Source organism: Helianthus annuus, chromosome 12 (assembly GCF_002127325.2).
Source record: "Helianthus annuus cultivar XRQ/B chromosome 12, HanXRQr2.0-SUNRISE, whole genome shotgun sequence".
NCBI classification, from domain to species: Eukaryota; Viridiplantae; Streptophyta; class Magnoliopsida; order Asterales; family Asteraceae; genus Helianthus; species Helianthus annuus.
In genome coordinates this window covers 14,482,916-14,494,684 of record NC_035444.2, presented here as the reverse complement: position 1 = coordinate 14,494,684, position 11,769 = coordinate 14,482,916, and positions in this window count along the sequence as shown.

Below are 11,769 nucleotides of genomic sequence, written 5' to 3'. Positions count from 1 at the left end.
ATAATGCACACAAAACAGGGTTAGTGATCAATACAGCAGTTACGATAACTCACGAGATCAAATTCTCACAATGAACGACAAAGTGCCATACTTAAACATTCATCGATTTAACGACGAACGACAAAGTATAACCCTAATGTGGGCAGCACTTAAACATTCTTTGGATATATTGATCTCGGAAAATGAATCGTAATAGCGATTGAGTAATTACCCTGTTCCGCGGCAGTGATTCGATATTAGTGTGTGTTTATTTGTAGTAAAATGACCTTAACTCGACGTACAGACAACGATTTTACGTCGTTTCAACTCCCAGATTCAAGTCCCAAGGCCCTCTATTTATACTGAAAATTGGCTTCTCCCTCGTGTCGCGGCAGAATTCGGGGAACCTCCCGCGTATCGCCTGGGATGCCAATTTAGGGTAGGGTAGGTTTCGTGTCCAGTAGCTTGGGTGAGTTGACAGTTTTATTAAATTCAATTCAGACAACGAATAATAAGGATAATATCGATTAGGGTTTAACCCCCCCTAAGTTTTAGGGGCCCTGATCCTGATTCCGATTGTTTCGAAAATTTTAGGGTAAGTGCAGAATTACTTGGGTGTCTCAATTAGGGTTTCCTTATTGAGTAATTATTATTATAATTACGGATTTTAATGAGAGTTGTTACATCCCACCTCATTTCTGTCACGGCCCCCGACCCGGTTTGACCCGTTTCAGGAGCCGCGGGACAGAAATCCCGTGATATTTATTTATGTGATTTTAGCAGCGGAAATTTTAACATCAGGATCGTTGTAAAGCTAAAACTTTTCCCGATTATTTTATTTCACAATTCGGGATAAACCCCGATAATTTACAATACATAAGTTTTAGTGATAAATCCTTATTTCAAAACATATTTCTTTATTTTATACTGAGCCACTATTTTAAGCTTGAAATGCTCCTCAGCACTTTTCCTGATTTACAGTAGATCACCTGAAACATGTTTGAAAAAGGTTTTGTCAGCGGGGAAATACTGAGTGAATCATTCTATTTACTGAAAATGACACATTTGTTATAATTTACAGTATCATGAGTTTTTACATATGTTTATTATCAACCAACTTTCAAGAATAGGTATTTGTCACAGACCAGCTCTGTGACTGTGGTCATATCACCATTGGCTGTCCCAATGAGTGACGTATATCACTTATTTTTAGGCTCGCCCACCTAATGTGAATGAAACAATAATAATACTGTGCACAATACCCCACATACCGGCTGTAATTTGGTGATTACATAAACTTAATCACTGTAATTATAACTCTGAAAAATGATTTGGAGTATTGTAAAACATTTGATAAAAAGAGAATGACTCACATTGCAGATTTAGTATGGATAGAATATGATTTAGCCCTGTTAACCTAATTTTAACAATAATGCACACAAAACAGCGTTAGTGATCAATACAGCAGTTACGATAACTCACGAGATCAAATTCTCACAATGAACGATAAAGTGCCATACTTAAACATTCATCGATTTAACGACGAACGACAAAGTATAACCCTAATGTGGGCAGCACTTAAACATTCTTTGGATATATTGATCTCGGAAAATGAATCGTAATAGCGATCGAGTAATTACCCTGTTCCGCGGCAGTGATTCGATATTAGTGTGTGTTTATTTGTAGTAAAATGACCTTAACTCGACGTACAGACAACGATTTTACGTCGTTTCAACTCCCAGATTCAAGTCCCAAGGCCCTCTATTTATACTGAAAATTGGCTTCTCCCGCGTGTCGCGGCAGAATTCGGGGAACCTCCCGCGTATCGCCTGGGATGCCAATTTAGGGTAGGGTAGGTTTCGTGTCCAGTAGCTTGGGTGAGTTGACAGTTTTATTAAATTCAATTCAGACAACGAATAATAAGGATAATATCGATTAGGGTTTAACCCCCCCTAAGTTTTAGGGGCCCTGATCCTGATTCCGATTGTTTCGAAAATTTTAGGGTAAGTGCAGAATTACTTGGGTGTCTCAATTAGGGTTTCCTTATTGAGTAATTATTATTATAATTACGGATTTTAATGAGAGTTGTTACATCCCACCTCATTTCTGTCACGGCCCCCGACCCGGTTTGACCCGTTTCAGGAGCCGCGGGACAGAAATCCCGTGATATTTATTTATGTGATTTTAGCAGCGGAAATTTTAACATCAGGATCGTTGTAAAGCTAAAACTTTTCCCGATTATTTTATTTCACAATTCGGGATAAACCCCGATAATTTACAATACATAAGTTTTAGTGATAAATCCTTATTTCAAAACATATTTCTTTATTTTATACTGAGCCACTATTTTAAGCTTGAAATGCTCCTCAGCACTTTTCCTGATTTACAGTAGATCACCTGAAACATGTTTGAAAAAGGTTTTTGTCAGCGGGGAAATACTGAGTGAATCATTCTATTTACTGAAAACGACACATTTGTTATAATTTACAGTATCAAGAGTTTTTACATATGTTTATTATCAACCAACTTTCAAGAATAGGTATTTGTCACAGACCAGCTCTGTGACTGTGGTCATATCACCATTGGTTGTCCCAATGAGTGACGTATATCACTTATTTTTAGGCTCGCCCACCTAATGTGAATGAAACAATAATAATACTGTGCACAATACCCCACATACCGGCTGTAATTTGGTGATTACATAAACTTAATCACTGTAATTATAACTCTGAAAAATGATTTGGAGTATTGTAAAACATTTGATAAAAAGAGAATGACTCACATTGCAGATTTAGTATGGATAGAATATGATTTAGCCCTGTTAACCTAATTTTAACAATAATGCACACAAAACAGGGTTAGTGATCAATACAACAGTTACGATAACTTACGAGATCAAATTCTCACAATGAACGATAAAGTGCCATACTTAAACATTCATCGATTTAACGACGAACGACAAAGTATAACCCTAATGTGGGCAGCACTTAAACATTCTTTGGATATATTGATCTCGGAAAATGAATCGTAATAGCGATCGAGTAATTACCCTGTTCCGCGGCAGTGATTCGATATTAGTGTGTGTTTATTTGTAGTAAAATGACCTTAACTCGACGTACAGACAACGATTTTACGTCGTTTCAACTCCCAGATTCAAGTCCCAAGGCCCTCTATTTATACTGAAAATTGGCTTCTCCCGCGTGTCGCGGCAGAATTCGGGGAACCTCCCGCGTATCGCCTGGGATGCCAATTTAGGGTAGGGTAGGTTTCGTGTCCAGTAGCTTGGGTGAGTTGACAGTTTTATTAAATTCAATTCAGACAACGAATAATAAGGATAATATCGATTAGGGTTTAACCCCCCCTAAGTTTTAGGGGCCCTGATCCTGATTCCGATTGTTTCAAAAATTTTAGGGTAAGTGCAGAATTACTTGGGTGTCTCAATTAGGGTTTCCTTATTGAGTAATTATTATTATAATTACGGATTTTAATGAGAGTTGTTACATCCTCCCCACCTTAAGAAAAATCTCGTCCTCGAGATTCACTGAAATAGATGAGGGTATTTCCGCTTCATTTCTGACTCTAGCTCCCAAGTATATTGTAACGCCCATATTTCTTAATCCGAAAAGTAATATTACCATACTATTATTTAAGAAAAATTCGGGCATGACCCGTTCGTAATAAGAACGATTCCCTGTAAGATCATCGTGTAAGAACTTAAAGATAACGCAGCGGAAAAATAGCTTTAAAAATTTCTTTACGATCTTAAAACAATACACGCATTCAAGAAGAAGCTTACAAAATTCACTTCCCTTTTTACAAATTAATGCGTTACAAAATTAAAACTACGTAACCGTTCTTTCCGTACAATCCTTGTTATTCGACTCGATCTATGCCCGCTTATCTTCGATAGTGGTAGAAGAAATCCGTGTAGTACCTGTGGACATCACATACAACTTAACCATTAGTCATTGACAACATCATACAACAATAATCTGGTACAATTAAAAATCATATAACATTCAACAACATAAACTTTGATTCATTCGACTATCCTCTCGGATTCCTTTGTTTCGAGTCCGGCTTCCAGGTTCGGCTTCAATTCTACAAGAGTCTGACGTCCTCATTCCTGCATTACATTCCAATCTCAAGCACATCATTAGTAACGTCCATACTCAAACGTATTGAAACCATGTATACATGCATACCTGTCCCATTCTTTTCATAGGCGATAAATCCTACTTCGTGCATTCGTATATTCATACGTCTAATCATACGCACCTTCATATCTACACATCTACTTACCTATATACATAACTACATGCTTACATAATCATGTCTACACATACTTTCTTACATTCAATTCTTGATTAACTTATTCACATTCACTTATCATACTCGTACATTAATTATGGAGTGCTTAGACTTGGATTTATGATCCAAAAACATCAAGGAAACATTCAAAATTATGTTTGGGAGGCCCATCGTAGACCACGGTTAATATACCGAAGCTTACGGTACACAAAATAACTTAATTAACAAATTTCAGCATTTTAAACATGTGGAGGCCGTCGGCGACGACCCTATAGGGCGTCGGCGACGGCTATTAGTTTTTCGCGTAGCCAGAAACCTCCGTAGACAGGAAAATTAGGCGTCGGAGAAAACTGAAAATGCATAAGGCGTCGGCGACGGCCCATAGGGGCGTCGGCGACGGCCTCTAGTTTTGCCATTTTTCTGCTGTGTTGTTTTTGTCGTTCGCACGCACAAAAACTTGCATAGCTTTTAAACCGTTTACCTGATTAACCTCCCGTTTCTTCCTACATGATTGTAAACTAACATTCTATTATGTGAACTTAAAATCCAACATCCGGGTTAAGGAAATTCTTAACTTATACATTTTCGGCTTATTATTCATTACAAATTATTCGACCCGTCATGCATTTATCAACAACTCATATGTTTACACTTAAGGCTCACATAATGTTAATGTTATAACACCTTACACTAACCGGGCACATGAAATACTATCGACATTGCTTGTACAAACGTTCCGTGCTAAAGTATACCTTCACTTTGACTCATTAACCTAAGTCCCCATTCTCGGTTGGTGCACTTACGTGCAATTTTATCCATTACCCGGTTACATACCGTAGCCATTACTTAGACATTATTCGTCAAATCATTACAACTTTATATTGTCCCATTCGGTCTACTAAGCTAAAATTACCAATTTCATACGACCAAAACCATATGAAACTTCAAACATCATCATGCTTAATCAACTAACGCTACTTTACTTAAATAAAATAAGAAGTGATTACAGAAATCACTTACCTCGTGCGTCCGAGTTCATGCATAGCTTCCGTTTTTAGCTTTGACCCATTGCCCTTCCATGCTCGTGTCCATGTTGACATGGCTCCTACGCTTTCAGGTTATCATCAACACATTCTTGTTAGCATACATCATTGTACTTGATAAGGAGCATACATTTGCATAATTTCATATTCAACTTGCATTGATCATTCATTAACATGTATAGCTTATTTCACTGAAAATATGCTGTTTGGGGACGTCCGTTTACTATACTTACGAGCTTGCAAAAATTACAATATTTTTATGAGACGTGCCCCTCGGAGGGGTTATCCTTGTGTTAAATTTTTAGAGTCCAACTCTCTACCAAAAATTTATAAAAATTCATTTACTAAGCTGCAATCAGATTCGTCACTTCTGACTGCAGCTTACGGAAAAATTCATTAAAAATTCCTCGTTTATCCGATTGACGAAATTCCAATTGGCGATTCTTCTAATCGCTTAAAACTATCTACAGTAACAATTTGAGACCATAACTAAATTACTAAATTGAGTTATGACATTCGTAATGGGCTGCAAATTCTGCCAGAAAACACAGCTTGAACCTTTGATACGGAAAAATTCATAAAACGCTCAATTTTCATCGAAAAATGCGATTCCAGTGGGGTTTTAAAGATATTTCCTGGAATTACCTTTTAGACTCAAGAAACACACGTTTTTATCACGTTTTGTTCAGGTTACAGCCAATACAAGTCGGCTGTAAATTCTGATCAGGAGCTGTTTGAATTCAGCTTTCAATTTAAGCATGTTCTTGACATCATAACACTAATTTTTAGCAATCAAAACCCTAAAAACATCTCATACATGAATTTAATATCAACAAAAATCTGAATCTACTTGAGCTAAGCATGATTTTAACATATACTTGTCTAGGGTTTACTCCTAGACACTACTATGTTCCTATTTCATCCATATAACAATCATGCATCAAAAATTTCTAAATTCTCTAAGTTCATCAGAATTTCAAGTAGAGATTTTCTATCAAATTTCACATACCTTATGACCCCCTTGCAATGGAGTTCACCAATCTAGGCTCGGATTTCGTTTTGGAATTAATCTTGGCCTTCAATTTGTGAATTTTTGGGTGAGTTAGGGTTTTGGAGAAACCTGATCGCCCCCCTCTACGTTCTGGTCGATCCACACACCAGTGTGTGTGTTGGATTTTTTTTTTAATTTTATTTGTGTTTAATAAAACTTGTTTCATATTTGGCACTTTTAACCCTCCTACTTTCATGAGATTTTTATTTTGGATGTTTTTAACACTCTAATTTATTATCACTAAACTCTTATCTAACTAGGTTAGTTTTATCACTAGTTAGTTTATCTCGTTAATATCAACGTCGGATTTATAATAAAAAGGATTTATGTTTTAGGGTGTTACATACACCCCGTTACCTCGGGTCTTTTATAAGCTTTATTTCCTCCAAAGCTTTGATTCACTTTTTAGTTAATATTAGGCTTACTTATTTAGATCCTAATATTTACTGCGTTTATTTTTATCACTACCGTATTTTACCCGTTTATTTTCGGTTACTTTATTATAATTAATAAACCCGTTTTTGGGGTGTTACAAGTCTACCCCCCTTAAAGAAGGTTTCGTCCCCGAAACCTCTTTCATTCCTTCTATAACCCGTCTAGTCTTACTCTTCGTTCGTTTATTCATTCAGGTTACATTGGACGACTTACATAGGTATGTTGTGAAGAATTGACGTTTGTGACACATCCCATATTCCATAATTTGAAACTAACATCCTTTCTAGGTTCCTTCATGTCCCTATGTGAAGTGAGCGTATGATAGTATGCATTACCGTAAACATCCAAGCATCAACATTCTAACATAACTATCATTTTTAAATCTCATTATCCGTACTTGTTATGAGGATCAATCATTAATCTACTTTTCTACCGCCACTTGAACTACTTACAACCTTATGTCTAACCTTATATTTAATCTTTCACATTACTTCCTTATACTAAACCGGCATGTCGTGCAAAGAGCAACATATGAACATTAATCAACTAGTTCCAAGTTTTCATTCAGGGTCCTTAAATCTTCCTCTTATTGAAATAAATACTTTCTAAAGATGACCATTGCTAGTCGGTTATTTCATACTATACTATATTTGTCCTACCATTCATTTCATTCATATGTACAAATAATTCACAGATTCTTACCTTTCAATCTAAAATTAAACATTTTACTAACCTCACCTTCATTGTATAACTTAACGATCTGCAAACCGGATTGGCCCGCTTCTGAATGAGTCCGTGTCAAGGCCGGTTCGATTCCCTTCCTTTCATGAATGGCTTCCGCTCATGGGCTTCCTTCTAACAATATCTTGTTTAAATGAACATGGCCAACAAACCTAGCATCAAGGTTAGCATTTTCCGTTGGTACTTATCATTATTACATTCTTTCCAATTTATTCTGTTTAGTGTTATAAACACCCACAATTCCTTCGTTTTGTTAATTATTTCACCGACCCATTACAGTTGGCTTTCCAAGGTCTAACTAACGTTTCTTAATTATCATGGATGTAATGAAATACACGATTGTATTTCTTTCCATTCATGCTTACATACAAGTACTTTAATACATCCTTTCCGTTCTTCTTGCAAAACTTACCCTTCCCGTCCATACTTAAGTTATTGTTCGGGTCGTAGCCCGTCATTCATTTTGACCCACAAGAGTCATTTAGTAATATACCTTTCATGTAACTTGCTCACCACTTATTTCTTTCAGCTAAGGTTTCTTGCTACTACAATAGCTTACATTGGCTTTACCTACATAGTAAATCAAATACTTCATTCTAACTTTACTAATACCTGCTTAGCAACTATCACTTACTTTGTTTAACTTGTTTGGAAATCCAATTGTAAACTACATTCTGACCATATGTCTACCAACTACCCATTTCTGGCACATCCCTCTCTAGTCGAACTATAAGTCCCTACTCAAAAGAAAGCATAAATTTTGCATACCTTGCGCGAATCGAAACCTTTGACTCGTTATCCATAACTTACGATGGTTATTTCTTTCCAATCTGTGGCATTGGATGATCATGCATTATGTTCGCCTACAATTATAAGACTTGACAATTTAAAACATTAAATATCGGGTTCAATAGCAATCCCCATTTGACCCGTATGACTCATTTATACATCTCAACCATCTTGCATACAACGTATTCACATAAATATTTATATAGATAGAAGTTCAAAACATAACTTAAGTAATATCCGCTTTCTAAAGAATATTTACTTGTTTGGTACGTAATTACTTACGAATTTAAACATTTCATTCTTATAATTCATTCCCTTCTATGCTTTGAATCCGTCTCGCGGTTTCTAACATATCATTCATGCTTTCATTCCTTTCATGCTTCGAATCCGTCTCGCGGATTCTAGCACATCATTCATGCTTTCATTCCTTTCATGCTTCGAATCCGTCTCGCGGATTCTAGCACATCATTCATGCTTTCATTCCTTTCAAGCTTCGAATCCGTCTCGCGGATTCTAGCACATCATTCATGCTTTCATTCCTTTCATGCTTCGAATCCGTCTCGCGGATTCTAGCACATCATTCATGCTTTCATTCCTTTCATGCTTCGAATCCGTCTCGCGGATTCTAGCACATTATTCATGCTTTCATTCCTGAAAGTCTTACACTCCTCTTCACCCCCACGTCCACCTACTACCTAGTTCTAGCGGACATACCTGTAACAATTATCACGGTCTCACGAACGTCATATGTTTCTTGTGTACTGGCCAGGTACACGATCCACATACTAGTTTCGTGTCTTCGTGTAATCGCCACCTTATGTCCGAAGAATTAAGTTTCGGCACGTGTAGCATTTTCAAAACTTCATTACTATCCCATTATTATCTTTCATTTAAAATTCTTCTTCTGTTGATAGGTTTTACCATTACATGTACTTACATATATTGAATCTACATACCTGGAACCAATTTATCTTACTGCGTGCCTTGGTGTCGGTCGGAGACCGTAGTCGTGAATCATCCTCATCCAAACAACTATGCTTATCTTACACACAACATAATGTTAGTTTCTTCATAAACATACTTAAATTCATACTTAGATTTGCTTCTACCTTTAGATCTTGATCGAGTCTTGGATTGTACGGGTTCCTTGTCACAAGAGCACACAGGTTTGAGTTCAAGTATTTGCCTCCTCATACTTAATTTCCCTCAAACCAGGGCTCTGATACCAACTTGTAACGCCCATATTTCTTAATCCGAAAAGTAATATTACCATACTATTATTTAAGAAAAATTCGGGCATGACCCGTTCGTAATAAGAACGATTCCCTGTAAGATCATCGTGTAAGAACTTAAAGATAACGCAGCGGAAAAATAACTTTAAAAATTTCTTTACGATCTTAAAACAATACACACATTCAAGAAGAAGCTTACAAAATTTACAATATTTTTATGAGACGTGCCCCTCGGAGGGGTTATCCTTGTGTTAAATTTTTAGAGTCCAACTCTCTACCAATAATTTATAAAAATTCATTTACTAAGCTGCAATCAGATTCGTCACTTCTGACTGCAGCTTACGGAAAAATTCATTAAAAACTCCTCGTTTATCCGATTGACGAAATTCCAATTGGCGATTCTTCTAATCGCTTAAAACTATCTACAGTAACAATTTGAGACCATAACTAAATTACTAAATTGAGTTATGACATTCGTAATGGGCTGTAAATTCTGCCAGAAAACACAGCTTGAACCTTTGATACGGAAAAATTCATAAAACGCTCAATTTTCATCGAAAAATGCGATTCCAGTGGGGTTTTAAAGATATTTCCTGGAATTACCTTTTAGACTCAAGAAACACACGTTTTTATCACGTTTTGTTCAGGTTACAGCCAATACAAGTCGGCTGTAAATTCTGATCAGGAGCTGTTTGAATTCAGCTTTCAATTTAAGCATGTTCTTGACATCATAACACTAATTTTTAGCAATCAAAACCCTAAAAACATCTCATACATGAATTTAATATCAACAAAAATCTGAATCTACTTGAGCTAAGCATGATTTTAACATATACTTGTCTAGGGTTTACTCCTAGACACTACTATGTTCCTATTTCATCCATATAACAATCATGCATCAAAAATTTCTAAATTCTCTAAGTTCATCAGAATTTCAAGTAGAGATTTTCTATCAAATTTCACATACCTTATGTGTAACACCTCGAATTTTTGTGTCCAATGATGTGTTAACACGTGTCATTTGATTACACGTGGCATCTATAATAAATAAAGGACTAATTTTGACAAACCTTGAAAGTATATATAAATTCGAGGGTTATAAATGTCAACAAGGGTAAATATACTGTATAGTATCCCTAAATAATGCTTAAACCTTCAAACGAATAAATTATAGATCGTACAAATATAAAACGCGGAAGAAAGTGGGAGATTACAAACTACAGGGGTTAACTGTGTCAACATGTTTAATAATACCTCTGAGTGACCCTTTAACGTCCCAAAGACTTTGTAACGGTATTATACCCTCACTAAAATAATATATATAAATTTCGCGAAGTTTCGATATGAAACGAGAAAGATACGATCGAATTCGTAGAAGAAGGGTTAAAAGCGTCAACAGTGAAAGTTAAGGCTTTCCAATATAAATAATAAATAAACCGGGGACTTAATAATACGGGTAATTAACACGAGGCCCCTATCGGTAAATAACCGAGGACCAAACCGCAAAGTTACCCCTTCAGAACCGAAAGGCCAGGTGAATCATTACGAAAGATTTCGTTATTAATGGCCCGATTCTGTCATCATTATAAAAAGATTTGAAAATTCTGAAAATATAACCCCACGCGACCCGCGTAATGTCTCAACATAAGTTGAGGCGGGCCGCGAGCCCCCTCTATTACGCGTCTGATTCCTAACCTTTAGGCGACCCGCGTAAAAGAGCATGGGAACTCCCATGCGGGTCGCGTAAAGTGCCCAGATGCAGAAAAATGGTAACTACTTGGCTTTTGGAACTTGTGAACGATTATGCATGTAATTATGGGGCATGGGCACCCTACAAATGACCCATACATTTAGGGGACAACTACCCATCAGCTCTGGACTGATAGTAGTGCTTGTAATGATCATAAGTTGCCTTCTTTGGCTATAAATAGCCACTTCTTGTGCATTACCAATCACACAACTCACAAACACTTATAACTGATCATTCAAGAGCTCTCTAGCTTTCCCTTCTGTTCTCTCATCAAGAGTTAACTACTGTAAGTCGTTCATAACCATTTTGGTTCCACATTTCCATAGTTATAGCCTAAAAACGCAACCGTCGTAACTAACGGTTGTCATTGCAATATCTTGCAAATGATTCAGTCTTATGACGAATCAAAAATGGTTATGAGTTGGTATTTATGTGGGT